Raw genomic sequence first — 15261 nt, forward strand, 5'->3', positions numbered from 1 at the left:
TTATTAAAATTCCCTTTGGCCTGCCTCTCTCAGGAGAATGTGTGTCCTGTGGGGGAAAGCACACTATTTTGTTGTTGTTCACCAGCACACTATCTTTTTTGCTCACCCCACAGTGCTGAGCACATAGTGGGGACCCATCAAGCACTTGTGAGTGATTGAATAGCTGAATAATGGGAACTTGAAAAAAGTCTTCCTGGGCTGGGTGCGGTGGCTCACACCTGTAATCCCAGCATTTTGGGAGCCAGATGGGTGGACTGCTTGAGCCCAGCAGTTTGAGACGAGCCTGGGCAACAAAGTGAGACCTCGTTTCTACAAAAAAATACAAAAATTAGCCAGGCATAGTGGTGTGCACCTATAGTCCCAGCTACTTGAGAGACTGAGGTAGGAGGATTCATCGAGCCTGGGAGGTGGAGGCTGCAGTGAGCCATGATCATGCCACTGTACTCCAACCTGGGTGACAGAGTAAGACCCCATATGTATATATATAAAAGATATCCTCCTTGGATAAAGTGAAAGATATGGAGATGGTCACAAGGGGAACTGGAAGATGCAGGGAAGACACAGGCTCTGTCTCTGAATTCTGAAGGGTGGTCCCGGAGCAAAAGGAGCTGAAAGAGGAGTTGCTTAATAAAAGCAGGCCCATCCATGATTTGAAGGAACTGGCCCCTGTGAAAGGCAATGAGTTCCCTGCACCTGTGGGTACCAGGAAGCCCTGACCCCCCTCTAGGCAGGTTCAGAGAGGACTCCAGCAACAGATAGAGGACACCTGTCAGGCCTGGTTATAGCTGCTCGGGAACTCAGAGCAGGGATCCGAGGGGCTCCAAGGAGGAGCGAAGCAGCAGGGTTTCCTGGGGGATTATCAGGAGCAGGAATCTTTGGGCAGAGACATGGGTCTGTCTGCCAAAACTTGCTCATTGCAGTTTCCTGGCTTACTGGCCAGATAATTGCAAACAAAATAGACTGGGGCCTGGGCAGCAGCCACCACCCCTTTGTATAGTAGGGGGGCCCTGGGTGGGGCACGCAGGAGCAGGCACTGGGGCCCTGAGTCATGGAGGGAACCAGTCCCACTCAGCACCTCTGAGACTCTGGGGCTCCCTCCACCTTTCTGGGTGATGGTGGGCAAGGCCTCAGGCTTCCCATCTGTGGACTGAGACCTGTGGTACACCCACGCTGCCCTTGGCCAGCACTGGGGGACAGGAGCCATCAACACTGCCTTTGGGGGCATCAATACAGGTGGAGGGAGAAGCTTGGCACGGCTGCTTCTGGGGAGGTCAGGGAGGGGGTCCACATTCTGATCCCTTTCTCTGCCCGGGTGAGGAAAACTCTCACCAGCTAGAGGGGGATCAGAAAGTGGCAAAGAAGGGCCTAGCCCGAGTCACTATATTGGTGGCCAGTGGCACCTCGACTCTGATGTGGGCATCAGTTTCCTGGAAGAGGCACGTGTTTATGAGTTTGTGTATCTGTGTGTGTATACACATGTGCATCACGTGTTTGTGTGTTTGTGTATGTGAATCTCTACAATTATTTTTGTGTGCGTATGTTCCTAATTAATTACATTTTATATATGCCTGCACATGTGTGTTTGCCCTTATGTGTGTGTGTGGGTGTTTCTGGGCATACATGGAAATACAACTGATTGCATGAGTTATACACATTCAGTCATTCCACAAGTGTTTACATATATATATATATACACACACACATATATATTTTGAGATGAAGCTTCGCTCTGTTGCCCAGGCTGGAGTGCGGTGGCACGATCTTGGCTCACTGCAACTTCCGCTTCCCGGGTTTACGCGATTCTCCTGCCTCGCCCTCCAGAGTAGCTGGGATAATAGGGGTGCGCCACCACGCCCGGCTAATTTTTTTATTTTTAGTAGAGGCAGGGTTTCACCATGTTGGCCAGGCTGATCTCAAACTCTTGACCTCAGGGGATCCGCCCTCTTTGGCTTTCCAAAGTGCTGGGATTACAGGCAGGAGCCACCGTGCCCGGCCTACACGAATATTTACAGAGTGCCTACTATGTGCCACACACTGTCCTAGGTGCTGAGAATATGAAGATAAAGAAGAAATTCAAGGTGTCTTTCCCCATGCAATTTACATGTAGTATAAGAGACAGGCAATAAATGAGCAAATATATAAATGAATAAATAATCTGAAGGATCACTGTCACGAAGGTGGGAGAAGCAGGGTAAATAGAAAGAGTGGCTTGGGAAGGACTACTTTATAAAGAGGTCAGGAAAGACTACTTAGAAATGCAGAATCTCAGGCCTCAACTGAGACCTCTTGATTCAGAATCTGCATTTTAACAGATCCCCCAGATGACTGGCATGTACATTAGATATTAAGAAGCACTAGGTTAAAATATATCAACCTAAACATGACAAGGTAGGAAAAAGAAAATGAAGGGAAATACTACATCTCTTTCTGCTACTGGTCATCACATAATAGTTGGCATTTATTAATTTTCTGTTTTCCCAGGCAGGGTCCTTTGCCCAGCCAGATCACCTAAACAGTTATTCCTATGGCTCTGAGACCAGGTGGGGCCTACCTACCTAGAGCTAGAAAGGTCTTCAGTTACTTTTAGATTACAACAGTTTCCATACTGTTACTCCCTGCTCCCACTAAGCATGGGAAAGCTGATTTCCTTTTGGGAGTCAAAGTCAATAACCCCAGCCAAGTCATAACTCCTCTTCTCTGCTTGTTCACTCAGCAACATAAGGAGTTTTAAATGGCCAGCTGGCATTCTCAACTTTCAATTCAATGGAAGCTGAATTGGAATTCAACTTACATCCCCTGGTAGAAGCGCTCCTTCCTTGGGTACTAGCCCTTCTAAGTCCCAAGTTTCAGGAGTGATTGGGTGGAACTGTGAGAGGCACCACCCTGCCTCTGCTTCCTGGCTCCCCTGGCCACAGATCTGGCTTTGTTAAGAGTGTCTATGGCATCCTGTAAAATGGCACTGCAGCTTCACAGTGGTTTTTATTCTTCCGTCTGCTTCTGGAATTGGTTCGTCGTTAGGTCATTCTGTAGTTCTATTGGTCCAGCTGTTTCTGGGCAATGGGGCACCTGGTATGACCAATGGATCTAATTGACTTCAGTCTATGCATGTACTTCTCTCTGTGTAAAATAAATTTCTTGGCCCAAAGCAATGTTGTAGGGGACACCCTGACAGTGTAGAAGGAATTTGGTGAGTCTGCAGATGATGCTGCTGGAAGAATTACAGATTATGGCAGGCAGGGAAAGCAAATCCAAATCCACAGTAAGTGGTGATGCCAGTGAGGACAGATCCCAGTCCCCTTCCAGGAAGAAAGGAGTCTGATATAATCCATCCACCACCAGGTGACATCCTTGGCCAATTTGTTTATTGAGTCCATTGAGCAAATACTGGGGTGCCTGAGAAGAGAGGCTAATTGGCATCCACAAAGCGGGTCACATCTTGTCCATCTGTTCATTAAGATCCTTCCAGGGTCGTTAGGAGCTTCTGGTGAGTGCTCCCATGGGATGTAAGTATGCGTATGATGCTGAGTCCATTCTAAGAGTCCAATCACATGCCTCTTCCAAGCTTCCTTTTTACCAATCCTTCAATCTTGTCTCTTCCAAGTCCCTGTCTATCTGTCCAAATCATTAGCCCCTTACAATGAATCACTGCAGAACTTAGGCCTTCTGCTCTTCCAGATCAAGGCAGTAAAATATACCACTCAAAGTACTACCCAGTGTGAGGATTTCCCTACTCTGTCCTTCAGGGACACTCCAAATGGGGTTATAACATCACAAGGTCTCGCTTCCAGCTGGTCCCAGCATACCATGCAGAGTCATTTGTAAACCAGGCTGACATTTCTGTGAGCACAAATGTAGGCTGAGAAAGCCGTAGCATGCTGGAAGAGTGAACCACTTGCTCATGCAATGTACCTGTGCTTTCAGGATGTGCCCAGGGCCAGACCCATTCATACCATTTCCACTGAGAGAGGGGCATTGCTGCGCATGCTCAGTTTAATGGCTAGGTGGGTCAGACGACATGGCGGGTAGCTTGGATTAAATGGTTACCTCATAGTCTATGGTCAGATGTTTAGCCTCTGACGGTGCCAAGGGGCGAGCCAGGAACTGTTTCTCCAAAGGTGAATAGTTATTTGCCAAAGAAGGCATGGCCTTGCTCCAAAAATGAAGGGCCTTTACTGCGGTTCTCCTATCTTGCCTTGCCAAAGGCTCTGTGCGGCATCGCAGTCTGCCACAGACTCTTCAAGCACCATTGAATCTAGTGGATCCTAAGGACTTGGCTTGGAGTCTTAGCCAGCTCTGACCCAATTTAAAGCAAGAAACTTTCAATTGCTCAGGAAATAGTGTGAAGTAGCAGACACAAATGTGGTATATGTTGCCTCCAAAATCTAGAATAGCCCACCCAGTGATATGCCTCTTAGTGGTCAGGGATGCAAAGTTCAATAACCTTGATTCATTGATTCCTCATTTTGAAGGGAATATTCTGAATTTCCTAAGACACTATGTGCCCAGACTTCACTGATGCCCCTGTATTTTCACAGGCTGTTCCTCCCTCATTCTGGAAAACAATCATATTTCAAGGTACCTGCTGTTTTATGATCTCTAGGACCTATCAGCATGACATCACCAGTGTACTGGACCAGTGTGATGCCCTATAAAAAGATGAAATGATCAAGGTCCCCATGAACTAACTTATGGTGTAGAGTTGGAGAGTTGACTCAGCCATGAGGCAAGATGGCAGGTGTGCTGTTGTCTGTCCCTGCCATGAGAAAATAAAGTAGTTCTGATGTTCTCTGGTGATCAGGATATAGGAGGGAAAATAGTTTCTGGGTGTCAAATCTACATTAATTTGTTCCAATCATGAGACCGCATTTGGAACATTGTGGAACTATAATTGGAATCACCGCCTGCTTAATTATAATCATCCATTTTCATTTTTCAAGACTCATCCTATTTACACACTGGCCAAACTAGAAAGTTAACTGGAAGTACAACCCCTGCATCTTTCTTTCATAGTCGTGTTAATCTTTGTGCTGCTGCTTAATATGCATTAGTGCTCTTGACTTACTATTTTGATGTGATTTGGGAATATATAGTAGCTTTCCCTTGGCCTGAACTTGCTCTATGGGTCAGGGAACCACGCAGTAAATCTGCCAATCTGGAGAGTATCTATTCTAACTCTGTACTGGGAACCTGGGGAAGTACCCACTGACAGTACTGCTGTCTGTCATGAAGCAGACTCAGATCAACATTCCATTCAGCATCTGATCCCTATAAACCCCCACTCTCATTGGTAAATCTCTGGGTAATCTGGGTCTTTAGAAATTAGCATTAATTCAGGGTTAGTGTCTAATAATTTTCAAGAGATCTAGGATATTTGCCAGTACACTGTTACTCTGAAATAGGAATAGGTCCTTTTGGAGAGGAACAAGAGAAGTTTTAAGGAACTAAATTATATTATTAGTGTTTCCTCAAGGCTGACCACTCCATTCAAGGGACTCGGGTTCTGAATTTTTTTTTTTTTAGACAGAGTCTCACTCTGTCACCCAGGCTGGAGTGCAGTGGCTCAATCACAGCTCACTATAGCCTCAACCTTCTGGGTTCAGGTGATCCTCCTGCCTCAGCCTCCCAAGTATCTAGGACTACAGGCACGTGCCATCATGCCTGGCTAATTTTTATGATTTGATTTTTTTGTAGAGATGGGGTCTCCTTACATTGCCCAGGCTGCTCTCAATCTCCTGGGTTCAAGCGATCCTCCCACTTCGGCCTCCCAAAGTGTTGGGATTACAGGCGTGATGCACTGTGCCCAGCCTGGTATGACATATTGAGTGGGGTGAGGGTCTGAACATTTTTTATTGTAATGGCTCAAGTTATTTTCCATTGATGTAAGGGGTTTATTTAACAATGGCAACTACCACCAGCATGCCTAATACACAGAGAACAGCCTTTGGGTGGGGTGAGGGGGTTCAAAGAGGTTGGCACTCCCCTCCTCAAGGATAATGTATAAGGTCTTGGACAAGGGAGTAACTTCTGGGGTCTCTTAAGGGTCAGGGTTTCGGATAGGAGGACATCTTTCTCCTGAATTTCTTACATCGAGAAATCTCTCCCAGTTCCTGGGAGTACTGAATCCAGCATATTGAATCCAGAGCTCAGACAGGCTCACTGACATCAAGAAACTAAGGCCATTGGTGTCATAGAACAGAATTGAGGGCAGGAGGAATTCTAGAACTGTGAGTTGAAATGTCTGTTTTTAATGGCACCAGACAGCCTAAAGAAAGAAAATAGCATGAAAAATCCCTAGATCCTTACCTCAAGGCATGGACCCAAACCCTGGAACTTTCTAAGGTTTTCCCCCTTGCAAATGAACACCTTCAGGCAAGGAGACTTGACTTGAGCTGGAACAACCCCTTTAAGAGAGGGGAGAAGGGCCAGCTTGGCCTGCATGGGACACTCTGTAGGGCTTGGAAGTCTGGGTCTCTGAGTGCACCATCCTGTTTGCCCTCACTCTGATTCTCAATTCTCACCTCTTCTGGATTAATTCCTGACATCAGATCTAAAATGATATTCCTTCTGATAAACCATCCACACGTGGTGTGCCCAGGATTTTGCCAAGATAAGTTAGCAAAGTCTTGCAATTCTGTTGGTAAGTAAACTTTCTCCTCCAAAGTTCGACTTTATAATTGGTCAACAGGAACATGCTGGAATCTGACCTAGTCACAAGCCTGGAGGCACAAGGAGGAGTGTTGTTTTCCCTCTTGCAAATGAACACCCTTAGGCAAGGAGACTTGACTTGAGCTGGAACAACCCCTTTAAGAGGGGAGAAGGGCCAGCTTGGCCTGCATGGGACACTCTGTAAGGCTTGGAAGTCTGGGTCTCTGAGTGCACCATCCTGTCTACCCTCATTCTGATTCTCAACTCTCACCTCTTCTGGATTAATTCCTGATATTTATGTAAGAACCCTGCAAAGGTTGAGAATTCAACTAATATTGTAACTCAGCAACCCACCAGATCAAAGTAGGCATCTGGTGTTCAGTTATGTCAGCCCTGCCTTGATAAGAGATGAGATTCTTTTTCCAGACCATAGAAAGTTCTTGAGTTTGGGTCCATGCCTTGGGCTAAGGCTCTAGGGATTTTTCATCGCTATTTTCTTTCTTTAAGCTGTCTGGTGCCATTAAAACAGCCCTTGAATTCCTCCTGCCCTTAACTCTGTTCTCTGGTACCGGTGGCCTTTGAAGTCTTGCCTTTGATGGTCACTTCATTTTAGGTGACCACAAGTGGCAAACCTTACCCCAGGACTCAGAACACCTGCCGCACACACTTGGCTGGTCTCACCCACCCAGTCTCTCCCCACTGCTTCGATGCTGGGCCCACTGGGTGGGCTGATTGTTCAGGATGAAATCCCTGCTTCCCATCCCATAGTCTCCACTGTTTCGGGGACCCGGGCTCTTTCTGGCAGCAAAAGTTCCCACCCATCCCAATCTTAGCCTGCTAATCCAGCCTCCAGCATCCTGCACATGAACTGCCGCCTCTCAACCCATCCCTCAGCCAGGATGCTGGCACCTACCCCAGCCTCACCCCCACAGCCAGAGCTCCAGACCTGGCCCAGAGAGGCACCAAGAAACCAATCTTGGCAGCCTTTTAACCCAAAACCCCAGAGAAGCCAGCTCTAGGGGACAGTGTGTGGGGCTGAGGGTGGCAGGGGGCGGCACAGGGCAGGAGATGGCAAAGCAAGACACAAGATTCCAGACTAGATAAGCTGCTGGGAACGGGGAGGGGGCCTGGGTGCAGCATTCCTGGGCGATGACACCATCTCCCTAGCCACAGAGGGCGGCAGGCAGGAGCCTCTGGTTCCCCCCGGAGGACTCGTCCTTGCCGCTATCTGATGAGGGAGCTGTCGGTTACAGGAAGACAAGACTATTAACAGGACAACCTGGAGAGCCAGAAATTAACCCACCATGCCAGAGGCTGGGAGGTGCTGGGCGGGGTGGATAATTGAGGGGCCTTGCAATTAAGGCCTCTTCAGGTTGAACCAGTCATTCTCAGAGCTGGGACTGGGATCCTAGTCAGCTGGGGGCCCCAGAGGACTTTGGGAAGGGGAGTTCAGTCCCTGCTCCCCACCATTCCTGCTCACCTGGGCCTCACCTCCCACCCTCCCTCCAGCCACTCATGCAATTCACAGGCTATGTTCATTCCCACCTTTGCTCTTGCTGTTCCTCCCATCTGGAATGCCTTTCCTCCTCCACCTCACTCAATCCTGCCATTATTTCAAGACCCTGTGCAGGCCCTGTCTTATTTAAGAAACTTTTCTGCACCAATCCTATTGGGAAAGATTGCTCTGATCTTGCACAGTACAGCCCCTTTATGTTATGGTGAGAATACAGACTCAGAGAGGGGCAGTGATTTGCCCAGAGTCACACAGCAGAACCAAGGCTAGAACTCAAGACTCCTGAATCCCAGACTAAGATTCTTTCCGCCACACCGTGAGCTCTCCAACCAACAATCAGCCTGAACATCTTGTGCAAAACTCAGGACATAGAATGAAGGCCCCCAAGGGTTCAAGGAGGATATAACCATATTTATCAAGCATCTGTTTCATCCCAAATTCTCTGCAGGGATTGGAGCAGGCACAGAAGTAACCCTGTTCTCAGGGAGCTTGTTGTCTATGGGGCAGAGAAGACTCTGCCATGGGGTCACCCAACAGTTTGTTCAATAATAACCAAGAAAGGGCCCAAAGAAGAGGCCCCAGACTGCCAGGAGCTTGCAGCAGAGGCATTCAACCGTGCCGGGGCTCAGGACAAGCCTCTCTAGAGATGCTGTGCCTGGGCTGAGATTTGGAGAGTGAATAGGTGGCAACCAGGCAATGAGGTGGGATGGGAAAGAACATTCCAGACAGAGGGAAAGGCCAGCAAAGGAAGTCCAGGATAGCTGGAGCTCTGAGTGAGGGGAAGGCGCCCTGAAATCTAACAGGGTCGCCACAGGGCTCAGATAATGCAGGACCTCCAGCAGAGAGAAGTGTTCTTCCTCCTAGAAGCACTGAGAAGCCCCTGCAGGATTTTCAGCAAGGAACCGCATGTGAGCCTGGTAAAGTCATCAGCTGCAGTGCGGGGAAAGGGTAGGAAAGGAGCTAGATGAATGTTGGAACCGCCAGCAGGCTCCTGCACCAGTCCAGTGGGCGGTCAAGGAAGGAGGCAGCAGGAGTGTGTGAGGATGGAATCTTCTGGGGCTGTGGGTCTGGGGACTAGGGAAGGAGTTGAGGGAGAGAAAGGAATCAAGGAAACCCCACCTGGGTTTCTGGTCTGTGCAGTGAGTGGAGGGTGGGCAGCTACTGGGGTGGGGTAAGGAGCTGAGGGTGAGATAAGCTGAGTTTGAGCTGCTTTTGAGCTACTGCAGCTCAGAGGAGCTAAGGAACTGAGAGGTGAGGGGGCGAGCGTAGATGCAACCCAGACTGTGGGGGTTGTGGGCACGAGGTACCTACTCTGAGCTGCACCTCCTCATGGAGCTCCTTTAACAGGATGGGTGTCATTGCTCCATTTTGCAGAAGATGAAACTGAGGCTCAGACAATGGAAAACAGTTTTCCAGGAGTTTCTACGATAAGAACTTGGTGAAATCAAGACTGGAACTGGATCTGCCTCCCCACACCCCTACCTACTTTTCCCACCTGAAGCTGCCCTTAAGATGACTCCATGGCCTGAGCTTGACCCAGAGAAACAGAGTCAGAAGCTCCTTATGCAGATGGGGCTGCAGGGAGCTCATTAGCATAGGCACTCAGAGGGAACCACTCCCTTCACGGAAAGAAAGGCAAGGAAGACAGCCTGGAGGCGAGCAGGGTCCCTGTCCCTGTAGTCAAGGCCACTGACCCCCCCAACCCTTCTGTCCATCGCGCAAACATGCACTGATGCCAGCTTTGCACTGAGCTCTCTGCTGGGCCCTTCACACCCAAGAGGGGTGCACTGCCCCCACTGCACAGTTGAGGAAACGAAGGCCCAGAGAGAAGACGGTCACAAAGTGAGTTTGTGTAGAAAGGGACTCAGGAGTTTCTGGCTCCAGAATCCCAGCTCGCCCTCTCCAAGAGGTGGAAGGGGTTCAGTGAGCAGCCGGTGCAGGAGGCAGTGAGGGACCCTGGGCTGCAGGGGGCCCAGGGAGTGCAAAGGGACAGAAGGAAGGTGGGTTGGCATCTGAGAGCCTTGTAGCCAGCCGAGGATCCACGATAGCACGTCTTCGCCTCTTCCCTGCCCACTCAGGCCCAAGGCAGCATCCTGGCCCAGAGGCTGCCCATCCCCACCTGGCCTGTTGTGTCCAGTTCCCCTCCTGTCAAGCTTCATCTGGGGCATTATGGCCAGAGCTGGACCCTCTGGTGCCTTTATTCAGAAGAGACCTGAACAAAGGGGCCTGAGACAGAGCCAGCGCTGGCCTTGTTGGGTGGGGAGGGAGCTAACTCATGTGGTCTGTGGAAGGGTGCCACTGCCCGGCCCTCAGCCTGGGGAAGCCAAGCCTGGGAGGGAGTGAACCCCGCTCTGTGAATCTCGGGGGTAGGGTGGGAAGGCCTGGCTGTGCAGAAGTGGCCAGTGCCCTGCAGAACCTGAGGGATGGCATGGAAGGAACAGGGCTTGGAGGGCCAGATCTGGAGGGAGGGGAACGAACTCCAGGGGCCAGGCACGAGGCAGACGTGGTCTGGGCCAGCAGGGGGCGCTGCTGCAGCAGAAATGGCCCCACGGCCAGCAGGGCCGGAGGTGTGTCAGAGGTTACCCAGGCTTCATGGCCCCTGGAGCAGGGCAGAAAAAAGCCACCCGCTCCACAGACCTGGCTACTGAGGCACAGCCCTAGCACGGGAGACCCACTGTGGGGTCATGAACAGGCTTGAGTCTGCAAGAACAGACTGGAGCTTGAATCCTGATTGCTCCTCTCTGTGTGACTTTGGGCGAGTGGTGGTCAGTCCCGGCCATGACACAGTATTGCAGACTGGGCAGCTCGCAACTGAAACTCATTTCTCCCAGCGGTGGTGGCTGGGCAGCCTGGCACGGGGCCATTTCTGGAGTGGGCCCTCCTCCTGGCCTGCCCTGTACACTCACATGGAGAGAGAGTTCCGGTCCCTCTTCCTCTTCTTATAAGGCTGTGGTCCTATGGGATTATGACATCATTTTACCTTCATTACCTCCTAAAGACCCTGTCCCCACATACAGTCACATAGAGGGTTAGAGCTTCCATATATGAATGTGGGGGCAGCGGGGGCATAATTCAGCCCACAGCAGCAAGTCCTTTCCTCCAAAGCTTCAGCTCCACCTCTATAGAGTGAAGATCCTCATAGCACTTGCCCTGTGGGGTTGTGAGGCATGAACGGGATCGTGCAGGTGAGGCCCGGCCTCTGGCACGGAGTAAGCGTCCATGAGAAACAGGCAAAGTCCTCCCCAAGGAGCAAAGCAGGGGTGCAGGCATCTGGACCAGCTCAGGGATGTCCACGTCCTCCTGAGCCACACAGGGCAGGGCAGGGACCTGGCTTATGGCAGAGCGAAGGCTTCAGAGCAGGAGGGGGCTCCAGGGCCAGGAAGGCAAGGAGAACACCAGGAATGGGGCTGGCCACTTGCCAAATTTGCTTCATTTGACCGCAACACTTATCAAGCTCCTGCCTTGTGCCAGGCAATGTCAGGGGCAGAGGTTTCAGGGGAGGAGCCATGCTGGTCCTGCCCTCCAGACCCCAGCAGGGGGCGCCTCCCGCTGGTGTGGCCTGGGAGCATCTGTCCTGCATTGACGCCGGCTGAGTATCTCCTGTTGTCAATGACTTCTCTTTCCCTGTCATGAGGAAAGCTCTTCGGCTTCCAACTAACCCCATGAGGTTGGTATTGGTGTCCAGCTACAGAAAAAGGAAGGTTCAGAGAGGTTAAGTGACTTACCCAAGATCACACAGTAGAAACTGAGTTTATCTGACTCCAGAGCCCATGCTCTTTCCAGTGTACACACTGCCTAGAGCAGACTCACTGTTCCTTCTTTGTGATGGGCCCATCTAGGACCAGAAGGAGGCTCTGGAAGAACCTTCCACAGTGAGCACTTGGGGGGGTCCTGATGTCCCCTGAGAGGCCTCATGTCCTGGGTAATAATTCTGACTCTGCTGCAAATTAGATGATCTTAGGAAAGTCTCTCGTACCCAGCCTCAGTTTTCCCCTCCCTCAAATGGGACTAGGAGTTCATCACAAAGCATAGGATAGAACACACCCCGTTCCCACTCACTCCTCACCTCTACTTGCTCCATTCCAAAGACACACCCTCAAGATCAGCCCCTACCCCTGGGGCAGGCAGCGGCTGTGCCGAAGGGTCCTCCACCTTCTCACAAGTACAGTCCCACGAGGACTGGAGACGCAGGCGCCCAGCGTGAGATGCTCTCTTGATGTGTTGGGCACCCCGGAGGCTTCCTGAAGGCCCTCAGCAGACCAGCTCCAGCTGGGGAGAAACAGCATCTGGGGGCACAAGAGACCCAGGACCAGGGGCTACCCTGGCCTGCTCTGGGCTCCTTCTTTGGTCTCTGGACCTTCGGGGCTCCCCTGGCCACAGGGGACGTTGCAGGTTTGGCCTGGCTTGGAAAGGGCCCTCAGCCCTGGTATACCCAAATAATAATTAAATTTCCTGGTCAAGCCCACTGGATCAGATGAACTCCCTTCATGTGAAGATGGACATCAGCCAGCTGAAACGCCACACTCACTGGCCACCTTTCCCCAGCCCTTGCACTGAAGATCCTATAGGGGAAAGGTACTTCCACTGAAAACGATTCTGTGCTTTGGAAAATACGTGCAAGAGTTTCAGGCAAAAGAACTGCCAAGACACCCCACGGCCAAGCCTGAGGTAAGACTGCAAGTGCTTTGGAAAGAATTTCTGGCAACCCAGATATAACGTTTTTAACGGAGATGTCCAGTGTTCCTCAGAGAAGGGCAGCATGAGGAAATTCAGCATCTGTCAGCCTCACAGGATCTGGCGGTGGGAGAGCCTGCACCCTGGCCAGGTGGTACACTTGGTTCTTGTCTGCATCCAGAAGCAGTTTTGGTTTTAGTTGCATAAAATAAAGGTCTCTCTCTCTCTCTCTCCCCCAACCCACTATAAAAGTAATGCTTGTTTAAATAAACTTGGTAAATATGACAATAAGGAAAAAACATAGAAAAGAAAAACCCCCAGCTCTGTCTCACCCCAAGCTCTGTCTCACCCTTTTGTTCCTTGCTTCCCCCTGTGCTTAGAAGGTGCTCTGTCGTCTTCTGCTCGGTACATGTAAGATTTCGTGAGCATTTCTCTTTCATTCTAAGCTCTTTCTCCTCCAAGAGGCTGATCCCATGGCTCACGATCTTACAATTGTTTCCTGCTATTCTGCACAAAGCTGTGATGCATACCTTTATGCCAAAAGCTGTTCTCAAATTTTAAAATATTTCCTTCGGATTGCTTTTTCAGAGTGGTATGGCTGATCAGATGGGAGAGGAGTATGGAAGTTTCTAGATCCAAAGACCCTCTTGAAAGGGTGATTCTTTGCACCTGTGAGAGTCAGAGACGGTCACAGGAAAGACGGCCCCTCAAACCGAGAGCCGAGCCCTCTACAATTTGTCGTTGAAATAGCCAGAGGACATCCTCAGGGACATTCTCCCTTCTGCTGAGGCCCACAAGGGTGGGGGTGTCACAAGTGGCCCTAGAAAGAGGACTGGGGCTCCCGACCTGGACAGAGGCTCGTGGTTGCTTCATCTCAGAAGCAGCAGCCCCACCGGCTGGAGACTTCTCATGGGGCTTGAAGTCAGTCGTGTGACTGTCATTTTTGTGCCACTGACGAGCTGTGTGACCTTGGGCAAATTACTTAACCTTTCTGAACCCATTTCTACATCTGGAGAATGGCGACAATAATGGCACCGACTTTCCTTGGGTTGCTGTAAACATTAAGTGGAGTGATGTTTGCAGCACCCTGAGCCCAAGGTTGGCTACACCACTGTGGTGGCCCACGTAAGCAGTGACGCACGCATTGGAATTGCTGTAATGACTACTTTCACTGCATATTCATTCCACTCTGTCCCACAGCCTTCCTCTGACTTCTGAGTCTTCATTTCTTCAGGGTAAATAGGGCCAAGAATGATTCCTTCCTCCTAAAGTGGGAACGGAGCCAACACGTGTAAACTGCACAGGCTTTGTGGTAGCTTACTTGGCATGTTGTTGGTATCCTCCAGTGGGGGAACTCGCTACCTTTGGATCAGGCTTCAGGGACAGCCAAAGCCTGTTTCTGGCTCTACAGAACATGCTGGCTCCAACTTCCACAGAACTCCTCCAATTCCAAACCCCAAGATCCTGGGGCCGCACAGCACTGAGGTCCAGTCCCAGGTTCATCTCTCCCAGCTGGGTGTCCTTGAACAAGGGCATCAGCCTCTCTGAGGAGCCTCAGCCTCCTCATGTGTAATGCGGGGGCTCCAATCATGGGGTTGTTAGGAAGAGCAAACAAACCCACCAGGCACACAGGAGATGTTCATTACATGTGAATTTCCTTTCCCCTGCAGATGCTGAAGGGATTCTGTGTTTATGGGGGAATGAGAAAGATTTGAGAGAAAAAGCCTAAATTCTGGGCAAAATCAAGATGCCTGCTTGAGCCATGGGGAATCAGCGTTCTCAGCCCTGCCTGCTTCTATCTCCAAGGCTGCTTAGAAACACTGGTTAAGTCCCAGATTCAGCCCCAGAGCCCAACAGTATGGCCCAGAGGCCTGGTTTTTAGCCACTTCATGGCTCTTCTGCCTCTATGAAGAGAATGGTGATGGGGACGGGGACGATGTCACTGGGCACACAGTTATGAATGCCTGTGTACCAGGCCCTGTGGAAGGCTCCAGGGGTAAAGATGAAGTCCCCACTCCAGAGACCTTCTGTTCTCATGGCGGCTGGAAATGAAGACTGCAAATTAAGGAATTAAGATGAGCTAAGCTGAGATGAGCTGGCAAGTGAAGGAAATAAACAGGAGGACGCAACGGAATAAGGGAAGGGCTGACTTCCACTGGACAGGAGATGTTTGGGCGGAGATTTGATGGAGGAGAAGGGGCCTACTAAGACTGGGGGTGCACAGGTGCTGGGTGGGCAGAGATTTGATGGAGGAGAAGGGGCCTACTAAGACTGGGGGTGCACAGGTGCTGGGTGGGCGGAGATTTGATGGAGGAGAAGGGGCCTACCAAGACTGGGGCTGCACAGGTGCTGGGTAGGGAATCAGGCACGATGTGCACGAGAAACAGCAAAGAAGCCAGGGGCCGGGATGTGGTGGCCCAGGCTAGTGG

General features: G+C 50.6%; 1 long non-coding RNA gene across 1 annotated transcript; it reads right to left on the reverse strand.

Annotated features, from left to right (window-relative positions):
• Positions 1 to 8548: 8548 nt before the first annotated feature.
• LOC123569140 (uncharacterized) lies at positions 8549 to 14516 on the reverse strand. Its single transcript, XR_006692690.3, has 2 exons — positions 12225 to 14516; positions 8549 to 11843 (listed from the first exon to the last, which is right to left on the reverse strand). It is a non-coding gene; the product is annotated as an uncharacterized lncRNA (long non-coding RNA).
• Between the last annotated feature and the right edge of the window lie 745 nt (positions 14517 to 15261).

This window comes from Macaca fascicularis, chromosome 1 (assembly GCF_037993035.2).
Source record: "Macaca fascicularis isolate 582-1 chromosome 1, T2T-MFA8v1.1".
Lineage (NCBI taxonomy): Eukaryota > Metazoa > Chordata > Mammalia > Primates > Cercopithecidae > Macaca > Macaca fascicularis.